Source organism: Macrobrachium nipponense, chromosome 42 (assembly GCF_015104395.2).
Source record: "Macrobrachium nipponense isolate FS-2020 chromosome 42, ASM1510439v2, whole genome shotgun sequence".
Lineage (NCBI taxonomy): Eukaryota > Metazoa > Arthropoda > Malacostraca > Decapoda > Palaemonidae > Macrobrachium > Macrobrachium nipponense.
This window is the reverse complement of record NC_061103.1, coordinates 32,389,051-32,409,050: the sequence shown is the minus strand read 5'-3', so window position 1 is coordinate 32,409,050 and position 20,000 is coordinate 32,389,051. Positions and strand designations below refer to the sequence as shown.

Below are 20,000 nucleotides of genomic sequence, written 5' to 3'. Positions count from 1 at the left end.
AGACAGTCGTACTCATATGGAGTATGCACGGGAACAACGCCTGTGGTATGATAGGTGGATGAATGCCCGAGAAGTTAATGGAGATTTCGGTAAACTTCAGGAACTTATTTTGCTTGAGCAGTTCAAGGATGGTATTAATCCACTTATTAAACATATTTGGATGAACGTGATGTAGATAATGTGGATGAAGCCACTAGATTGTCTGATAATTATGCATTGACCCATAAGCTATATAATTCTGACGTCACTCCTAAAATTGGAAGGAGCAAAGTTTGGGAAGAGCGGCAAAATTACAAGGCACAAGGTAAGACTACGAGTTCACAGGTATCATCTCGTGGAGTCTATAATAAATCCTTTAATAAAGGTGGTAGAGGGGCAAGTCGATATATTCTGGCCCTAGTGTTAGTGCTGGAAAAGCAGGATCCAGTGTAAATGATCAGTTTACACCTAGTTACCGAAAAATATAGGCCGAAAATTTTTTTTTTTCTTTTCATCAGATTTTGTATGTTTCAGTTGTGGCAAACCAGGACACATCAGTAGGAGTTGTCCACATCGCACAATAAACCGTCCAATTCAAGTGGGTAAATAAAGTTAAAGATAAACCTGTACATTTTAAGGATGATCATAAACCTGAAAATACCATTGCATTGTTTGAATCAACCACAAGCATGTGGTGACAGAGGTCCTTGTTTGTTTGCTTCTCCCCTTAGGCCAGGTAACGAAGGTATTTGTAAACGTGATAGCCATCGACAGGTAATAATATTAGTGATGTTGATGAGAATATAGGTTACAAAATAGGTAACAATGATGTTCAAAATGTTAGTAATGTTGGTTGTATTGAGAATATTGTAAAAGGAAATGGAGTGAGACTACCTGAAGAGAAGTCCACATCCAAAGGTACTGAATTGTATGACCCTTTTATGGAGATGGTTGGTTATTACACCTCCCTTGTTGAAAAAAGGAAAGTAAGGTGGTTAAGAGATACCGGAGCGGTACAGTCTGTAATGATAAGAAATATGTATGACCAGTGGAAGGATACTGGAGAGTATGTACTTCTGCGTGGGTTTGGACCTGAGTTTTCAGCTCCATTAGTAGAAGTATGGTTAGAAAGTTTGAAAAAAACTCCGTTAATTTCGGGATATGTTAAAATTGCTTTGGTGAGAGAAATCCCAGTGTCAGGAGTAGAGTTAATTCTTGGAAATGATGTATGTGGAGACAAAGTTTTTGGGTAGCAGTAATCCAATTTTGACAGAAAAACCCTTTAATCTTCATTTATTACAGAAGTTGAATGTACATTTCCAAACTTATTCCTGCTTGTGCAGTTACTACAAGAAGTAGAGTGCCGAAGGAAAGGTAAATGATGACGACGGTTTGGATTTACAAAACTTGTTTAAAGATAGTCCGGAAACACTACAAGTAAGTAAAGTCAGTACTCCTTTGCGAATGCTGAAAGTTAATAAGGAAGAATTTGTTAAATCTCAAATTGAAGATGATAATTTGAAAGGTAATAAGAGATAATGCCCTTGTTGAATATAATGATATCGAGAAGGATGGAATCCTAATGAGGAAGTTCAAGAGTAGAAATGTTAATGATGTTGTAGAACAAGTGGTCATTCCAAGTAGTTATAGGAATTTTGTCTAGGTATGCTCATGACTGTAGTTATTCTGGTCATTTAGGTATAAACAAAACCTATGAGAAATTATTAAGGTATTTTTTTTGTTTGCCTAAGATGCAGAAAGATTGTAGTGAATATTGTAAAAATTGTGATTTCTGTCAAAAAGTAGGTAAAGCTCAACATGACCCCTAAGGTGATGCCATTGCAACCCATTGAAGTTCAGAAGAACCCTTTGAGAAACTGGTTTTGGATTGTGTAGGACCTCTGCCTAGGTCTAGCAAAGGTAACGAGTATTTGCTGACAATTATGTGTAGTGCTACCCAGATTTTGCCAAGAGGCTTATTCCTTTTAAGAACTACGTGAGTAGCTGATAAGATAATTGAAGCGCTTAACAAGTTCTTCTCGCTGGTAGGTTTGCCAAAAGAAGTTCAAACCGACCAAGGAACCAACTTTACGTCTAGAAAGTTTACCTCATTTTTAGCCTGTCAGAATATTAAGCATTGTTTATCGTCTCCTTATCACCCACAGAGCCAAGGAGTGGTCGAACGATTTCATCGTCGAACCTTCAAAACCATGCTTGGCACGTACTGTTGTGAAAATGAAAAGGAATGGGATGTCTACATACCAATGTTGCTATTTGCCGTTCGTGATAGCGTACATTCATCCGTTGGGTTATTCTCCTTTTCAGTTAGTATATGTCCATCAGGTAAGGTCACCCATGGAGGTGATAAAGAATCAGTTGATTTCAGATGAGAAGGATTCTATCACGTTACAAGAAATGAAGGAAAAAATAAAGAAAATATGGAAAGCAGCACTGAGAATCTCAAAGTAGTACAAGAAGAGATGAAAAGAAACTACGACAAAAAGGCTGCAAACGTGAACTCGACATAGGAGATAAGGTTCTAGTGTATCTCCCTACAGCTGGTAAGGTTTTTAACCAGAAGTATATAGGACCTTTGCACGGTGAAGGAAAAAGTAAGTGATGTTAATTATCGAATTCAATTTCCTACAGGACGGAGGAAAGTTAAAACTTTCCATATTAACAAATTAAAGAAGTATAACGAATCCAGTGGAGTGTTGTCAATTGCAAAAGAGGATGATGAAAAAGACGTTGAAGAAGAAATTGAAATTAGATTAAAAAATACAGATTATTTGAGTGATGATGAAAAATTTAGGAAGTTATGTATTCATTTATCTGATGAACAGCAGCATGATTTTAAAGTGCTAATTCAAAACTTTTCAGATCTATTTTCAGACCATCCTAAAAGGATAAAAGGAGTACAGCATAAAATCATGGTTGAGAGAAGAGACTCCCAATAAGTCAGCGTCCATACAGAATGTCGCCGAGGCAACAACAACAGTTAAAGACCGAAGCTGCTTATTTACTGAAACACGGACTAGCAGAGGAAAGCCATAGTGAATGGGCTAGCCCATGTATTCTAGTCGACAAACCTGACGGAAGTGCAAGAATGTGTACAGACTATCGAAAGGAAAGTGCTTGTTACCAACGACGTGGCAGTCTCCGATAGTTGCTGAAGGGAAGTAGCTAATGTTTAAGACTGTAAGAGTGAAAATTCAGCATGGACTGAGGAGAGAGCCGTGAGTTAAAAGGGGGGAATGTAAAGGAATATTGATTTATTGAATGTAAAATTGCATAAAAGGTTGAAAATTGATATTTGCATACAAAAAAAGTGTGTACACTAGACAACAGATGGCAGTAGCGCTTGGCGTAGGCGATAGTCGCCAAGGACAATGTACCGAAAATATGATATTTGGTCCATGGATGTCTAGCGTGAGTCGGGTATATAAAGGCCCAAAACGATGATTTTCGTTGGAGCTGAAACAAACAAGTGATTATAATAGTGTATCAAGTTTTGAGGAATATATGGTAATGTATTGTTTATCCATTTGGACGTTTTCTTGTGTGATGTAACGTTGGTTGCCACTAACTTTTTGATGTTACAGTGAATTATATGTTGTTGTTGATGTAAAAGCTTTGTGACTTGGGTATTATACTGTAAAATGCAGTGATTAGTGATGAGTAGTCTTGATGAAGTGGCTGTATGGCGAGTCTTTTGTTTTTTTGTGTAATACGTCCGTAATTGTTTAATGTTCTGTTTGTGACTTTAATTTCCTTACTAATTGTTATTAAAGTACATTTTAAGTTTATAGTGGGTTGTCACTGTTTCCTGATATATTCTCCTCGTAAATCCTTACCGTAGAGAGAGTTTTTTTTTTATATTACATATATAATATATATATCTATATATATATATATTACATTTATATATATATATACAATAATATATATATATATATATATATATTATAAATATATGTACCCACACACACACACACACACAATATATATATTATATATTTACAGATACTATATATATGTATATATATATATATATATATATATATTATATATATATATATATATATATATATATATATATATATATATATATATATATATAAGTATATATACATATATATGTGTGTGTATATATATATGTATATATATATATATATAATATATATATATATATATATATGTATAATATATATATATTATATATATATGTATATATATATATATATATATATATGTATATATATATATATATATATATATATAGTATATATATATATATATATTATATATATATATATATATATATATATAATAACAAACATATATATACATATATATGTTACGCTCATTATTGAAAATTGCCGATTATTGAAAATCGGCAATAGAAATGCCTGTTATTGAGAATGAGCAAGCGATTTGCCAATTATATAAAATGAGCAATTTTTCTTGCCTAGTATTTAAAATCAGCAGGGTTTCAAAACTCGACAAGACCATTTTGCCGAATATTGATAAATCGACTACTATACCATCTGTAATTAATGGGTGAAGAAATTTTGTGAATAGAATATATGTTGACACTATTTTTAACTTTTAATGTTTTATCCTATTCTAATCTCTTTTGTTAATGGCAGTTTGGCCATTTATAAGTAAGTTTTAGTAGCCTAATGCCTTGTTACCATCACCAACAATTGTTATCAACTTGTAAATAGGAATGAAGGTGTGAAGTGAAACATACGGTACTCATGATAATTCTCTCGACAAATACGCAGATTAGTTACGGAATTCTTTTCATTCTTTACAACAGTTCTTGGCGAATATCGAATAATCCTCATGGCTTCAGCGATGGAAGTAAAAGAAAATTTCGAGGCAAGGTTACAGACCATCGTTGAAGGAAAAGGGAAGAACACAAGACTTTTTTCGCTTGAAAGAGTGAAAGATATTATATCAAGGTTATCAAAGGATCTAGAAAGTGATGCTATCACCACTATTGATTGTAACTATCGTTCAAGATATGAGATTCTTAAGGTTGGTGAAACGATATGTTTGATAAAGAAAAGAACAGATAGGGAAGAACATTATATATACGTAGCAGCGGTTTGAGGAAGTGTATGGTGCAATAGAAAAGGCACATAAAGATGTTGGTCATGGTAGCAAGAAGAAAACTTTATTTGAAATTAAAAAGAAATGGTCTAACATAACTATGGAATATTGTAACCTGTTTATTAACTTTTGTGTAGAGTGTCATTTAAAAAAAAAAAAAAAAAAAAAAAAAAAAGAGTCGAAAGCAACCAAAAGGGCTTGTCGTGAAACCAATTAGAAGCCACTCATTTTTATCGAGGTGCCAAATTGATCTAATAAATTTTCAGTCACTTCCTGACGGGGATTATAAATACATCCTAACTTACGTTAATCATTTTACCAAATTTTGTGTGTTAAGCCCCCTTAAATCTAAAAGAGCAGAAGAGGTAGCTCAGACACTTCTATCTGTGTTTTTAACATTCGGTGCTCCCGCAGTACTGCAAAGTGACAACGGTAGGGAATTTGTGAATTCTGTGATATCCGAATTATGAACACTGGCCACAATTGCAGCTAGTGACAGGTCGGCCAGGCAGCATCCCAAAGCCAAGGAGCAGTGGAGCGACTCAATGGTCTTATCCAGGATAAATTGAAGATATGGATGCGAGAAAATAATTCCAAGAAATGGAGTATTGGCGTAAAATTTGTTCAGTGGCAAGTAAATATCTCGAAGCATGAGACAACGAAACATACACCATTTAAGGCCACCTTTGGAGAAGAACCGTCAGTTGGTCTTCTTCAACAAATCTTCCTGAATCAGTTTTGGATGGCATATGCTACGAAGAAGATCTTGACAAGGTAAATATTAAATCTATTAAAAAAGATAAACTGATAATGCACTTTGAAACTGAATTTTTCATACACTATTCTAATGGAGTGCACTTAATCTTCTTCCTTCTCATTTCTCCAAAAATCATAAGTTGAAAGACCTAATTTACTGTGTTAACAAGTCTTTACATATTTTGTAATTTTCCATTTCCTAAAGCTTCAGGTTTTAGAAAGCATAGTAATACTAAAATTCTTTAAGTCATATGCCTAGTTACAATCAGAAAAGTATGATATGAGCTAACGACCTATTATTTTCAGTTCTTCAGCGAGGACGGTAATTATGGCGAAAGGGAAGACGATGAAAGTAGGAAAACAGAACAGCAACTTGAAGATGAAAAGGTTCCAGAGCAAACTGAAAGTGAAAAGGGTTTGAAGTGTATTGAAGAAAGGGTTAATGCCATCGAAGCTATACGGGAAAATGTCGACTTTAGTCAGGCTCAATCCGCATCAAAGATGATCCGTAGGGGTATGAGGATGCAGGAATTACTGCAGGTAGAAGACAACGCTACTCTAAGAATTCCAGACGTTGATCCGGGTCCTTCAGACCCTAAAAACTTTACTAGTAGTTGTACTGTCCAAGGAAAATGACATGTATCGTTTTAGGGTGCAAAGAAGGCACCTTAAATTCTTGCTTTACTAGAGCTGATTTAAATAAAATTGGTGAAAAACTACTTAAAGTGGCTGATGTACCAGACATCCACGTTACACTCAGAGCTGCGGTAACTCGATTCACTGGTGGCCAAGGTTACCAGAAATGTAACTGCAAATTAGATTGTATTTCTCTAAGATGTAGTAGTAGAAAGAAAATGAAGTGTAACTCTAGATGCCATCCTGGCAACAGCTGTAAGAATGTTTAGTTTTTATTTTGTTTCTTTATATAAAATAGATATAGATTAGTTCATTTTTTATTGTCGGTGAATTATTTGCAAATTATTTGGTGAAGGTTGATAAGTCAGTATTCTAATAATATTGTTATGTTACAAAAATAAATTGTATTATCTGTGTTTTCAGTGTTTATTTGAATTTCCAAATTAATTGCTTATGAAGAAAAAAAACGGATATTATAATAGATTAAAAAATAGATGATGGTTGTTATAAAATGAGCGTATTACAGTAAACATTCTTAAACTGGTTATTAAACTAGAGAGTCATTATGGTCTACATTAGTTTGCTTAGAGCTTAGAATGGACCTTCCAGCTGTCAAAATTGAATACTGGTTGTTTGAAAAACTTAAGTTACAATATTTTCAATATTCGGCAACGTTATCAATATTCAGCAAAAACGTGTTGCCTAATATATAAAATGAGCAATATTTTGCCCATTATTGAAAATTTTCAATATTAGGCAGGGCCCTTGCTGATTATCTAAAATAGGCAATTTTTTGCCGATTTTCAATAATCGGCAATTTTCAATAATGAGCGTAACATAAATATATATATTATATATATATATATATATATATATATATATATATATATATATATATATATATATATAGTTTTTTTTTTGCCACGAAGGAAAAAATGAAAAACCGAGATAGCCGAGTACTTTCGGGACAGTAAAGGGTCCGAATAGGACCGAAAGTACTCGACTATCTCGCTTTTCCATTTTTTTCCTTCGTGGCAAAAAAACCTTTATTTATACATAGCATCACGTTTTATATACTTCGTGATCAAGTTATTCATATATATATATATATATATATATATATATATACGTATATATATATATATATCTATATATATATATATATATATATATATATATTATATATATCTATATATATATATATATATATATATATATATATATATATATATATATATATATAAATAAACGCACACAAATACTCTAATGTGTAGTATATATTCGGAAACATTTCTATGTAATACTGTTAACTGCACAATTTTTTTTTACTTTTTATATATACATAACAATACCCTACCGGAGATCATCAACCGACTCTTCATATAAATATATAAATCCCATAGTATTTCCCAGTGGATTACAGGGAGAATCCATTCCTGCCCGTGATTGCACGCAATCACATCAAATTTCGGTGATTGGTGATCGCTTCGGTGGCCACGGGAACGGTGGTTGTGCGCTTACAGAGCACTTAAAGAAACGGGGGATAAGTAATTGGATAAAAGGAAAATGAAAGATGCAAAGGTTAAAGATGTGAGAAAGAAAAGACAGAAGATCTGCGGTTGGGGGAATAAAGGAGAGGTAAATATGATCTTTGAAGTGAGGAGAAGGAAATAACAATATAAATAAGACACAAATGAGAGAGAGAGAGAGAGAGAGAGAGAGAGAGAGAAAAGGTACAAAATTGTATTTCCTCTTAATGAGAGAAAGGGAAAATGTATTTCCTCTTCATGACAAAATGTCAAAAATGTCTTTCTAATATCCTTGACATTTCTCCATTTTCTTTGTTTGCTAAGTCTTTCCCGATGGGCCCCCTCCCCCCCAAACGCCCCTTCCCATATCCTCGTCCGTCAACCGATCTTAGTTTGTATTTCTAACAGATCCTATTTCTTTCGCGTCTCCTTCCATCTCTTCGTTAAAATAAGAGCGTTTTTCTTTTATTTCTATTTGTTTCAGTTCCTACTGGTTCTTGGGATTTCATTTTCTCACATTCTTCCTTTCTCCGCTTTTATCTTCTGTTCTGGCTAATGTCTGACTAATTAGGTTTTGCTTTCATCTGCGTCTGGAATTCCTTTTCATTCCTTTCTTATGTCGCCTTTTTTTTTCTTCTTTTTTTTGTACCTTTTATTTTTTCCTAACCCGTGTTTTACCTTTGTGATATTTCTTGGAATATGAGAAAACATTCTTTTGCCTCGTCTTTCTTATAAAGCAGTCTCTCTCTCTCTCTCTCTCTCTCTCTCATACACAAACATATATACATATACGTGTGTGTGTATATATATATATATATATATATATAATATATATATATATATATATATATATATATATATATATATATATATGATATCAAACTATTAATTTAATCCATGTAAAAAGGGATTATTTGTTAAAAACTAGTCGTATTGTTTGGCGCCATGATATAGCATATATATATATATATATATATATATATATATATATATATATATATATATATATATATATATATATCACTATTAATTTAATCCACATACAGTTTAAAAATATTCGTATTGTTTGGCGCCATGATATAGCATTATATCAAATAATGGACTCCTTTCAATGGATGTGGGTCATATTTCCCACAGATACGCGATACCTTAAAAAGTATGAGAGAGAGAGAGAGAGAGAGAGAGAGAGAGAGAGAGAGAGAGAGAGAGAGAGGTGGCCAAACAAAACAGGGCAATCTATTTTACTACTAAACATCCAGCCATCCTTGCACAGTTACCAGACAAAAAAATCTGTAACGAAAAAAAACAAAAACACACAAAATCATTTATCTGATCCCAAACAACTTCCGTAAAGAATCACTTCTTTTCGAGCAAAGGAAATAAAAACATTTACCTTTCTTTACCTCCACGAAAGCTTTGACAACTTCCAAACGAGTATAAAAAAAAAAAAAAAAAAAAAGCGAAAACAAGGAAAACACACTTCCTTTGATGAAGTTTTTTTCGTCGACGTCTTTCTGTAGACTTTTTGTTCTCCTATTGGCAACACTCGCTGTTACACGGCTCTCGTGTTCCAATGTCATTCAGTGTAAACAAAACGAGCGGGAGTGAATTACTCCCAGGGTGCATAATTCATAAGGCCTTTCCCAGCCTCCGAAGAGTCTTTTGGACTAGTATTTAGCAAGTTGGGCTTTGGGGGTAAATTTTATGGAATCTTTCAGTTTGCTTAAAATACGAAAAAATCATTTCCGTACCAAATGAGTACGTAGAATTGAGTGCATAAAAAGAAAGCATATTTCCAAAGGCAGGACTTGATCATGACTGACAATCGAGTAGATATGTATAGATGTAGGGAACTGATTTTTTTTTTTTATTAAAGCGGGGGTATGCAAGAGATGCCTCCTGAGCCGTTGTGGGTAGACTTGCTTGGCAAAGTTCTCTACGAGATGTAGCAGAATCTGCAGTTAAAGGAACGTTGCCATACGAGCCTAGCGTGGAAAAAAATGAAACGACAGCAAATAAACAATGAAAAACGAGTCATGTGATAATGTGACCCTGCTCAAAAAAAGGAAAAAATACAGCATTTGCAACCTGTCTGAACTTCTGAAGTTTCAACGATTCAGCTAAGTGGCCAGGAAGTTCATTTAAAATAAAACTATGTACTAGTTGAATCGTAAGAAATTCTGAAGCTTAATCTATGTGCAAGTGGCCTTTTGTTGGTCACAGCTCACATGAGCCTTGAATCATAGCTTTTTTTTTTATATATTATTTCTTCTTTTTTGCTCGTTTCCTCACATGGTTTATTCTCTACCCCTTTGTTTCTTTTTCTGCATTGAGTTGTTATTCCTTTTAGAGCTCTTGTGCTTTTAACACATTATTTTCCAACTGAAGTTGCAGCTTGGATGATAATAATAACAATTGGGAAAAACTGTTTATCGCGAGAGTTTATATAATGTTCTAGGAGGTCCACAATAAGAAAAGAATGTTGCGAGTTCGTGTATGATTTAAAAACCTTTTACACAGCTTTCGAACCCTTCCTTGGGTTCATCTTCAGTCCAAATCCATTTGGACTGAGGATGAACCCAGGAGAGAGTTCGATAGCTTTGTAAAGGGTTTTTGAAATTATACACGAACGCATTCTTTATTACTGTGGACCTCCTAGAACAATAATAATAATAATAATAATAATAATAATAATAATAATAATAATAATAATAATAATAAAATAATAATAATAATAATAATAATGTTCTAAAGGGTTCACAATAATACAAAGTGTTAAGAGTCCGTGTATAATTTTTAAGTCTTAAAAATTATACACGGACTCTTAACACTTTGTATTATTGTGGACCCTTTAGAACATTATATATACTCTCGCGATAGAGAGTTTCTCCCTAATAATAATAATAGTAATAATAATAATAATAATAATACTAATAATAATAATAATAATAGCTTAATTAAAACTAGAGACAATATCATAAACAACGGAAACCAAAAGCAAGCTCTAGATAAACAACTACTCCAAGTGGCATCATACAAAACCCAACACTTTTAAGAGCACTATATTTCTCGAGCCATCTGAATATAGTGACATACCCTCTGCACGTCGCATCATTCTAAAGGTGCTATGACACTATACGAAGAATAGGGAAAACTGTGGAGGACCAGAAATAGAAGTGTTAGGTATGAAAAATTGAAACTGATTCTAAATTTCTTCTCTATGAGAAGACTGCAAAAAAAAAAAAAAAAAACATACAACATTGTAATGCAAGTTAACAAAGTCTTTTATTACTACATTAAGAGACAAAAAACATACAACATTGTAATACAAGTTATTACCACATTAAGAGACGTCATTTCCAAAACCTATCAAACTAGTTATGCAAAATGGCAATTTTTCTTTCCTATTTTTCTATATACTTAGAAACGTGCAATATACCAACACGAACGCCGAAAGAGACAATGAAATCACACCGTGCTTTTCATATCCATCGCATTAACCGGCCATAAATTATACGCACACGTGTTGTCGCATGAAAAGGGGGTGAATACCATTGAGTAACGAAACAGGTAATTTCCATATTGAACTTTAATAAAATCTCTATATCGGCATCATTCACGCCGCTGATTGCGTCTATGGGCCGGCAATATTTGGCTTTTCGACGACAAAATGAAATAATGACACGGATGGCAATGCTGCATATCAAAATGTCTATGAAATGCGCAATAGGACATTTCGGAATGATTCCGGGTTTCATTTCCTCATAAATCTCGCTGATGTCGTCGGTCGTAATGACCTAATACAATATATTATAGATATAATACAATATATATATATATTTATATATATATATATAGATATATATATAGATATATATATATATATATATATAGAGAATATATATCTATATATATATATATATATATATATTACATACATGACATTTTACTGTTCATATATGCTAAGCCACAAATACCGTTTAATATCTCATTCACACTACCGTGAGAATAATTTGCATCCAAATGGAATTATAACTGATAAGTTCAGGTGCCAAAGCTAGAATTCGAACCTGGGCATTTGGCTTAGAAAAAGCATATACGTCAAGCACAAAGAAGATTAAAAAAAATGAAGTAGGTAATATCAGTATTTAAAAAAATACGTGGCTATGGCTTTGGGGAAGGTGATACTGATACGTTGGTAAAGCAAGTAGCATTCGAGAGGTTCAGGAAATTTGACAACATTTGTCAACACGAAAGTCGAAACGAAAATCTGCAAAAAACGATTGGCTGTAGAATGCAAGAATGGGTATGACATGATGAGCAGACTGGAATCACGAAATCAAGGATGGGTATGACATGATGAGCTGACTGGAATCACGAAATCAAGGATGGGTATGACATGATGAGCTGACTGGAATCACGAAATCAAGGATGGGTATGACATGATGAGCTGACTGGAATCACGAAATCAAGGATGGGTATGACATGATGAGCTGACTGGAATCACGAAATCAAGGATGGGTATGACATGATGAGCTGACTGGAATCACGAAATCAAGAATGGGTATGACAAGATCAGCTGACTGGAATCACGAAATCAAGAATGGGTATGACAAGATGAGCTGACTGGAATCACGAACTCAAGAATGGGTATGACAAGATGAGCTGACTGGAATCACGAAATCAAGAATGGGTATGACATGATGAGCTGGCTGGAATCACGAACTCAAGAATGGGTATTAAGAGATCAGCTGACTGGAATCACGAACTCAAGAATGGGTATGACAAGATCAGCTAACTGGAATCACAAAATCAAGATGGGTATGACAATATCAGCTGACTGGAATCATGAAATCAAGGATGGGTATGACAAGATCAGCTGCCTGATCACGAAATCAAGAAAATGGGTATGACAAAGATGAGCTGACTGAATCACGAACTCAAGAATGGGTATGACAAGATAAGCTGACTGGAATCACGAATCAAGAATGGGTATGACATGATGAGCCTGGCTGGAATCACGAACTCAAGAATGGGTATTAAGAGATCACTGACTGGAATCACGAACTCAAGATGGGTTTATGACAGATCAGCTAATGGAATCACAAAAATCAAGAATGGGTATGACAATATCAGCTGACTGGAATCATGAAAATCAAGGATGGGTATGACAAAAGATCAGCTGCCTGGAATCACGAAAATCAAGGATGGTATGACAAGATGAGCTGACTGGAATCACGAACTCAAAGAATGGGTATGACAAAAGACGCTGACTGTAATTACGAACTCAAGAATGGGTATGACAAGATCAGCTGACTGGAATCACGAAATCAAGAATGGGTATGACAAGATCAGCTGACTGGAATCACGAAATCAAGAATGGGTATGACAAGATAGCTGACTGGAATCATGAATCAAGAATGGGTAGACAAGATCAGCTGACTGTAATTACGAACTCAAGAATGGGTATGACAAGATCAGCTGACTGGAATCACGAATCAAGAATGGGTATGACAAGGAAATCAGCTGCCTGGAATCACGAACTCAAGAATGGTTATGACAAGATCAGCTGACTGGGAATCACAGATCAAGAATGGGTATGACAAAATCAGTGACTGGAATCCCAAAACTCAGAATGGGTATGACAAGATGAGCTGACGGAATCACGAAATCTAGAATGGGTATGACAAGATGAGCTGACTAGAATCACGAACTCAAGAATGGGTATGACAAGATCAGCTGAACTGGAATCATGAAATCAAGGATGGTATGACAGGATGAGTTGACTGGAATCAGGAAATCAAGGATGGGTATGACATGATGAGCTGACTGGAATCACGAAATCAAGGATGGGTATGACATGATGAGCTGACTGGAATCACGAACTCAAGAATGGGTACGACAAGATCAGCTGACTGAAATCACGAAATCATGAATGGGTATGACAAAATCAGCTGACTGTAATCACGAACTCAAGAATGGGTATGACAAGATCAGCTGACTGGAATCACGAAATCCAGAATAGGTATGACAAAATCAGCTGACTGTAATCACGAATCAAGAATGGGTATGACAAGATGAGATGACTGGAATCACGAAATCAAGGATGGGTATGACATGATGAGCTGACTGGAATCACGAAATCAAGGATGGGTATGGCATGATGAGCTGACTGGAATCACGAAATCAAGGATGGGTATGACATGATGAGCTGACTGGAATCACGAACTCAAGAATGGGTATGACAAGATCAGCTGACTGGAATCACGAAATCAAGAATGGGTATGAAAAAAAATCAGCTGACCTGGAATCACGAGCTCAAGAATGGGTATGACAAGATCAGATGACTGGAATCACGATATCAGGGATGGGTATGACATGATGAGTTGACTTGAATCACGAAATCATGGATGGGTATGACATGATGAGCTGACTGGAATCACAAAATCAAGCATGGGTATGCCAGATGAGCTGACTGGAACACCGAACTCAAGTATGGGTATGACAAGATCAGCCGACATGAATCACGAAATCAAGAATGGGTATGACAAGATGAGCTGACTGGAATCACGAACTAAGAAAATGGGTTATGAACAAGATGAGCTCACTGGAATCACGAAATCAAGAAAATGGGCATGACAAGATGAGCTGACTGTAATCACGAAATCAAGAATGGGCATGACAAGATCAGCTGACTGTAATCACGAAATCAAGAATAGGTATGACAAGATGAGCTGACTGGAATCACGAAATCAAGGATGGGTATGACATGATGAGCTGACTGGAATCACGAACTCAAGAATGGGTATGACAAGATCAGCTGACTGGAATCACAAAATCAAGAATGGGTATGAAAAGATGAGCTGACTGGAATCACGAAATCATGGATGGGTATGACATAAACTGACTGGAATCACGAAATCAAGGATGGGTATGCCATGATGAGCTGAACTGGAATCACGAACTCAAGAATGGGTATGACATGATGAGCTGACTGGAATCACGAAATCCAGAATGGGTATGACAAGATGAGCTGACTGGAATCACAAAATCAAGAATGGGTATGGCAAGATGAGCTGACTGGAATCACGAACTCAAGAATGGGTATGACAAGATCAGCTGACTGGAATCACAAAATCAAGAATGGGTATGGCAAGATGAGCTGACTGGAATCACGAACTCAAGAATGTGTATAACAAGATTATCTGACTGGAATCACGAACTCAAGAATGGGTAAGAGAAGATCAGCTGACTGGAATCACGAACTCAAGAATGGGTATGACAAGATCAGCTGACTGGAATCACGAAATCAAGAATGGGTATGACATGATGAGCTGACTGGAATCACGAAATCATGGATGGGTATGACATAAACTGACTGGAATCACGAAATCAAGGATGGTTATGACATGATGAGCTGATTGGAATCACGAAATCAAGGATGGGGTATGCCATGATGAGCTTGACTGGAAATCACGAACTCCAAGAACGGGTAATATGACATGATGAGCTGACTGGAATCACGAAATCAAGAATGGGTATGACCAAGGATCCAGCTGACTGGAATCACCAAATCAGAAAATGGGGCTTGCAAGAATGAAAGGCTGGGACTTGGATCACGGAACTCAAGAATGGGTAAATGACAGATCATCTGACTGGAATTCCACGAACTCAAGAATGGGTAGGACAAGAATGAATCTGAACTGGGTAATCACGAATCAAGAATGGTTATGACAGACCACTGACTGGGTAATCACGAAACTCAAGAAATGGGTATGACAGAAGATGAGCTGACCTGTCAATCACTAATCAAGAATGGGTAATGACAAGACCAGCTGACTGTAAATCACGAAAATCAAGAATGGGTATGACAAGACAAGCTGACTGAAATCACGAACTCAAGGAAGGGTAATAGAAGATCAGATGACTGGAATCACGAACTCAAAGAATGTGGGTATGACAAGAATGAGGCTGACTGAATCACAAAATCAAGGATGGGTATGACATGATGAGCTGACTGGCATCACGAAATCAAGAATGGGTATGACAAGATCAGCTGACTGGAATCACGAACTCAAGAATGAGTATGACAAGATCAGCTGACTGGAATCACGAAATCAAGAATGGGTATGACAAGATCAGCTGACTGGAATCACGAACTCAAGAATGGGTATGAAGAGATCAGCTGACTGGAATCACGAACTCAAGAATGGGTATGACATGATGAGCTGACTGGAATCACGAAATCAAGGATGGGTATGACATGATGAGCTGACTGGAATAACAAAATCAAGAATGGGTATGACAAGATGGAGCTGACTGGAATCACGAAATCAAAGATGGGTATGGCTTGATGAGTTGACTGGAATCACGAACTCAAGAATTGGTATGACAAGATGAGCTGACTGGAATCACGAAATCAAAGATGGGTATGGCTTGATGAGTTGACTGGAATCACGAAAATCAAGAATGGGGTATGACAAGATGAGCTGACTGGAATCACGAAATCAAGAATGGGTATGGCAAGATGAGCTGACTGGAATCACGAACTCAAGAATGGGTATGACAAGATCAGCTGACTGGAATCACGAACTCAAGAATGGGTATGACAAGATCAGCTGACTGGAATCATGAACTCAAGGATGGGTATGACATGAGCTGACTGGAATCACGAAATCAAGGATGGGCATGACATGATGAGCTGACTGGAATCATGAACTCAAGAATGGGTATGACCAGATGAGCTGACCTGGAATCACGAAATCAAGAATGGGTATGACAAGAGATGACTGGAATCACGAACTCAAGAATGGGTATGACAAGATCAGCTGACTGGAATCACTAATGTGTACCAAGTATTAAAACTATGAAAGGAGAAAGTTTATGAAGCTTTTCAAGGCCATTCACGCCAGGGTCTTCCTAATTATTAGTGATTGAAGCTGGCCCTTATACTTCTTTGACGCCAGGTACAAGTCTCTCTCTCTCTCTCTCTCTCTCTCTCTCTCTCTCTCTCTCTCTCTCTCTCTCTCTGTGGTAAGTTTTAATTAAGAGTTCACTTAAATCATGCCAATACTTTGATGTATCTATCGGTGTCTCATTTTCTTGCATCAAAAAGGTGGGTATTGTTTTCTAGCAGGATATTATGATTTCATTCTGGTTGACGACCCATTAATAGAAAATGCCTAAATGTCATCATTATGCACACTTGAATTCCAATTGCAGGAAGTAAATAAGTGAACCAGTTAAAAATAAGAGAGAGGAGTGATTAAGTGAGCACTGGCGACACATGTCTGGTTCTGCTGCCCCAGATAAAATTATGAGCAGAGATTATAAATGCCTAGGAATTCGCAACAAACACACACAAGGACACACACCACACACACACACATATATATATATATATATATATTATGTATATATATAGAGAGAGAGAGAGAGAGAGAGAGAGAGAGAGAGAGAGAGAGAGAGCTTTCACTCCATGCAACACAGACATGAAAAATTTTACCAAATTCAATCCCAGCCTCAGGAAATCCCTTTTTAACGCCCCGTCATAAAGACCAGAGACAAAGCAAATAAATGCCAGGAAAAATCACTGGCTTCCTTTCCTTTCAGACCTCGTACCTACGAGACAGCATCTCGGGGAAAATAAAAAAAACCGACGAAAAACGGAAAGAGATAAAGCCGTTTGAAGATTTTGATAGTGTAACGATATTATTGTTTTAATAAATAAGCCCCTTCTCCCGCCACTCCATCTCTCTCTGTCTCTCTCTCTCTCTCTCTCTCTCTCTCTCTCTCTCTCTATTTACATTAAACGAAAACCAGACAAGAAATAATGGATGGAAACTAGAACTGAAGAGATAAAACACATGCCATTGTGAGAACTTTACATACAAGATATGTGACTCGTGGAATAAACTGCCACCAGAAGTAGTAATCAGCAACAGTGTAGAAGAGTTTAAAAGAAAGCTAGACAAAATCATTAGGACACTGTGAATGCACAGTAAAACTTGCTCCTACAGATAAGTGAGCACACGATATCTCCTCGGATGGACTAACAAGTCTCTCAGGAAGACGAAGAGAAAGGTTTTACGACAAAGAAATTGTGATATATATTTTCTGAGTAGATTTTGAAAAAGATGCGCCAACTGATGCCTGTATGTTAAAAAGCTACAATGCAAATGAAAGACTGAGCAAATCTAAAACAACCAACTAAGTCAGTAATGGGACGAAGAACACTTATTATTTCATATCTTCATCATTTAGATACCTACTACAAGGATTAGAGACAAAATTTCAAATTCATACCATCAAGAGAAAGGACAAATATTAAGAAAATTACTCTGTATTTTTCCTAAATCTACCAACCGAAGCTTTTCATATCTGGAGTGCTCCTGCTGCGCATGCGCGCGGACGGCCGTGCGCTGACTCGGAAAACAAAAGACGAAGTTCCACCACTCGTGTCTCCTTCTCTCCTGTGCTTTATTTTCGATAAATCTTCACACATCACTTTCACTTCGAAACAATTTGATGTGACAGCGGATGTGTCATTTAATCTCTATATTGCCAATAGTAGTAAGGACGACAAACCTCTAGGAACTAGTTTCAGGACAACTAGACTTTCATAGAACGGTATCATACTTCTACAAAGGAATAGCATTTATTATTAATCCTCACTCTCTACTGTTTTGTATGTTTGTTTGTATGGTGTTTTTACGTTGCATGGAACCAGTGGTTATTCAGCAACGGGACCAACGGCTTAACGTGACTTCCGAACCACGTCGAGAGTGAACTTCTATCACCAGAAATACACATCTCTCACTCCTCAATGGGATGGCCGAGAATCGAACCAGCGACCACCGAGGTGGGACGCTAATACCATACCAACCACACCGCTGAGGCGCTTCTCACTCTCTACTGAAATTGAGTCAGGCTTTGTAACTGAGTTCAGTTCTTCATCACATGAAACCTTCTAGAGTCAACATAAAGAGACGTAATTCCTCAACCTGAACTATCAAGACCCTTGTGAAATTCATTAAGTAAATAAAATTTACAATTTTGACAAAAGCAATTATACGAGTTATTTGTAAACATCTCTGTGAAATTCATTAAGTAAACAGAATTTACAATTTTGCCAAAAGCAATTATACGAGCCATCTGCAAACATCTTTGTGAAATTCATTAAGTAAACAAAAATTAAAATTTTTCCAAAAGCAATCATAAGAGCTATTTGTAAAAACTTTTGTGAAATTCACTAAGTAAACAGAATTTACAATTTTGTTAAAAGCAAATATACGAGCCTTTTGTAAACACCTTTGCGAAATTCATTAAGTAAACAGGATTTATAACATTGCCAAAAGCAATTATACGAGCCATTTGTAAACACCTTTGCGAAATTCATTAGGTTACTCACTGTGTAAAAAGAATTTACAATGTTGCCAAAAACAATTATACAAGCCCTTTGTAAACAAATTTGTGAAATTCATAATATAACACAATTAACAATTTTGCCAAATTATACGAGCAATTGGTAGCCATTTGTAAACACCTTTGTGAAATTAATCAGGTGAACAGAATTGCCACCCCAAACACCCCCCCAAAAAAAAAATAAAAAAAATATACGAGCCATTTGTAAACACCTTTGCGAAATTCATTCGGTAAACAGAATTGCCAAAAAACTGCTATACGAGGCATTTGTAAACTCCTTTTCGAAATTCATTAAGCAAACAGAATTCATAATATTTCCATTTCTAGTCAAAGATAGAAAAGGTGGCTTAGTCACGTGTTTGCGATCTAAAATGTGACAAACGAAGAAAAATTGACTAGATATGAATTACAGGCTGCAAGAGAGTTTCATCTCTCTTCAATCAGCTGCCCGAGGTCAATGTAACGGATACCAGATCTGTATTTTTATGTGTGGTTTTCCCGCTGTTGCATTATATCTTCATCATTATAATTGAGGAATAAAATCCGAGAGGACTTACT

The 20,000-nt window shown here is 35.9% G+C and overlaps 1 pseudogene; it reads left to right on the top strand.

Annotated features, from left to right (window-relative positions):
* LOC135213318 (SCAN domain-containing protein 3-like) overlaps positions 1 to 6,489 on the top strand; it is a 13,409-nt pseudogene extending 6,920 nt beyond the window's left edge.
* Positions 6,490 to 20,000: the final 13,511 nt, after the last annotated feature.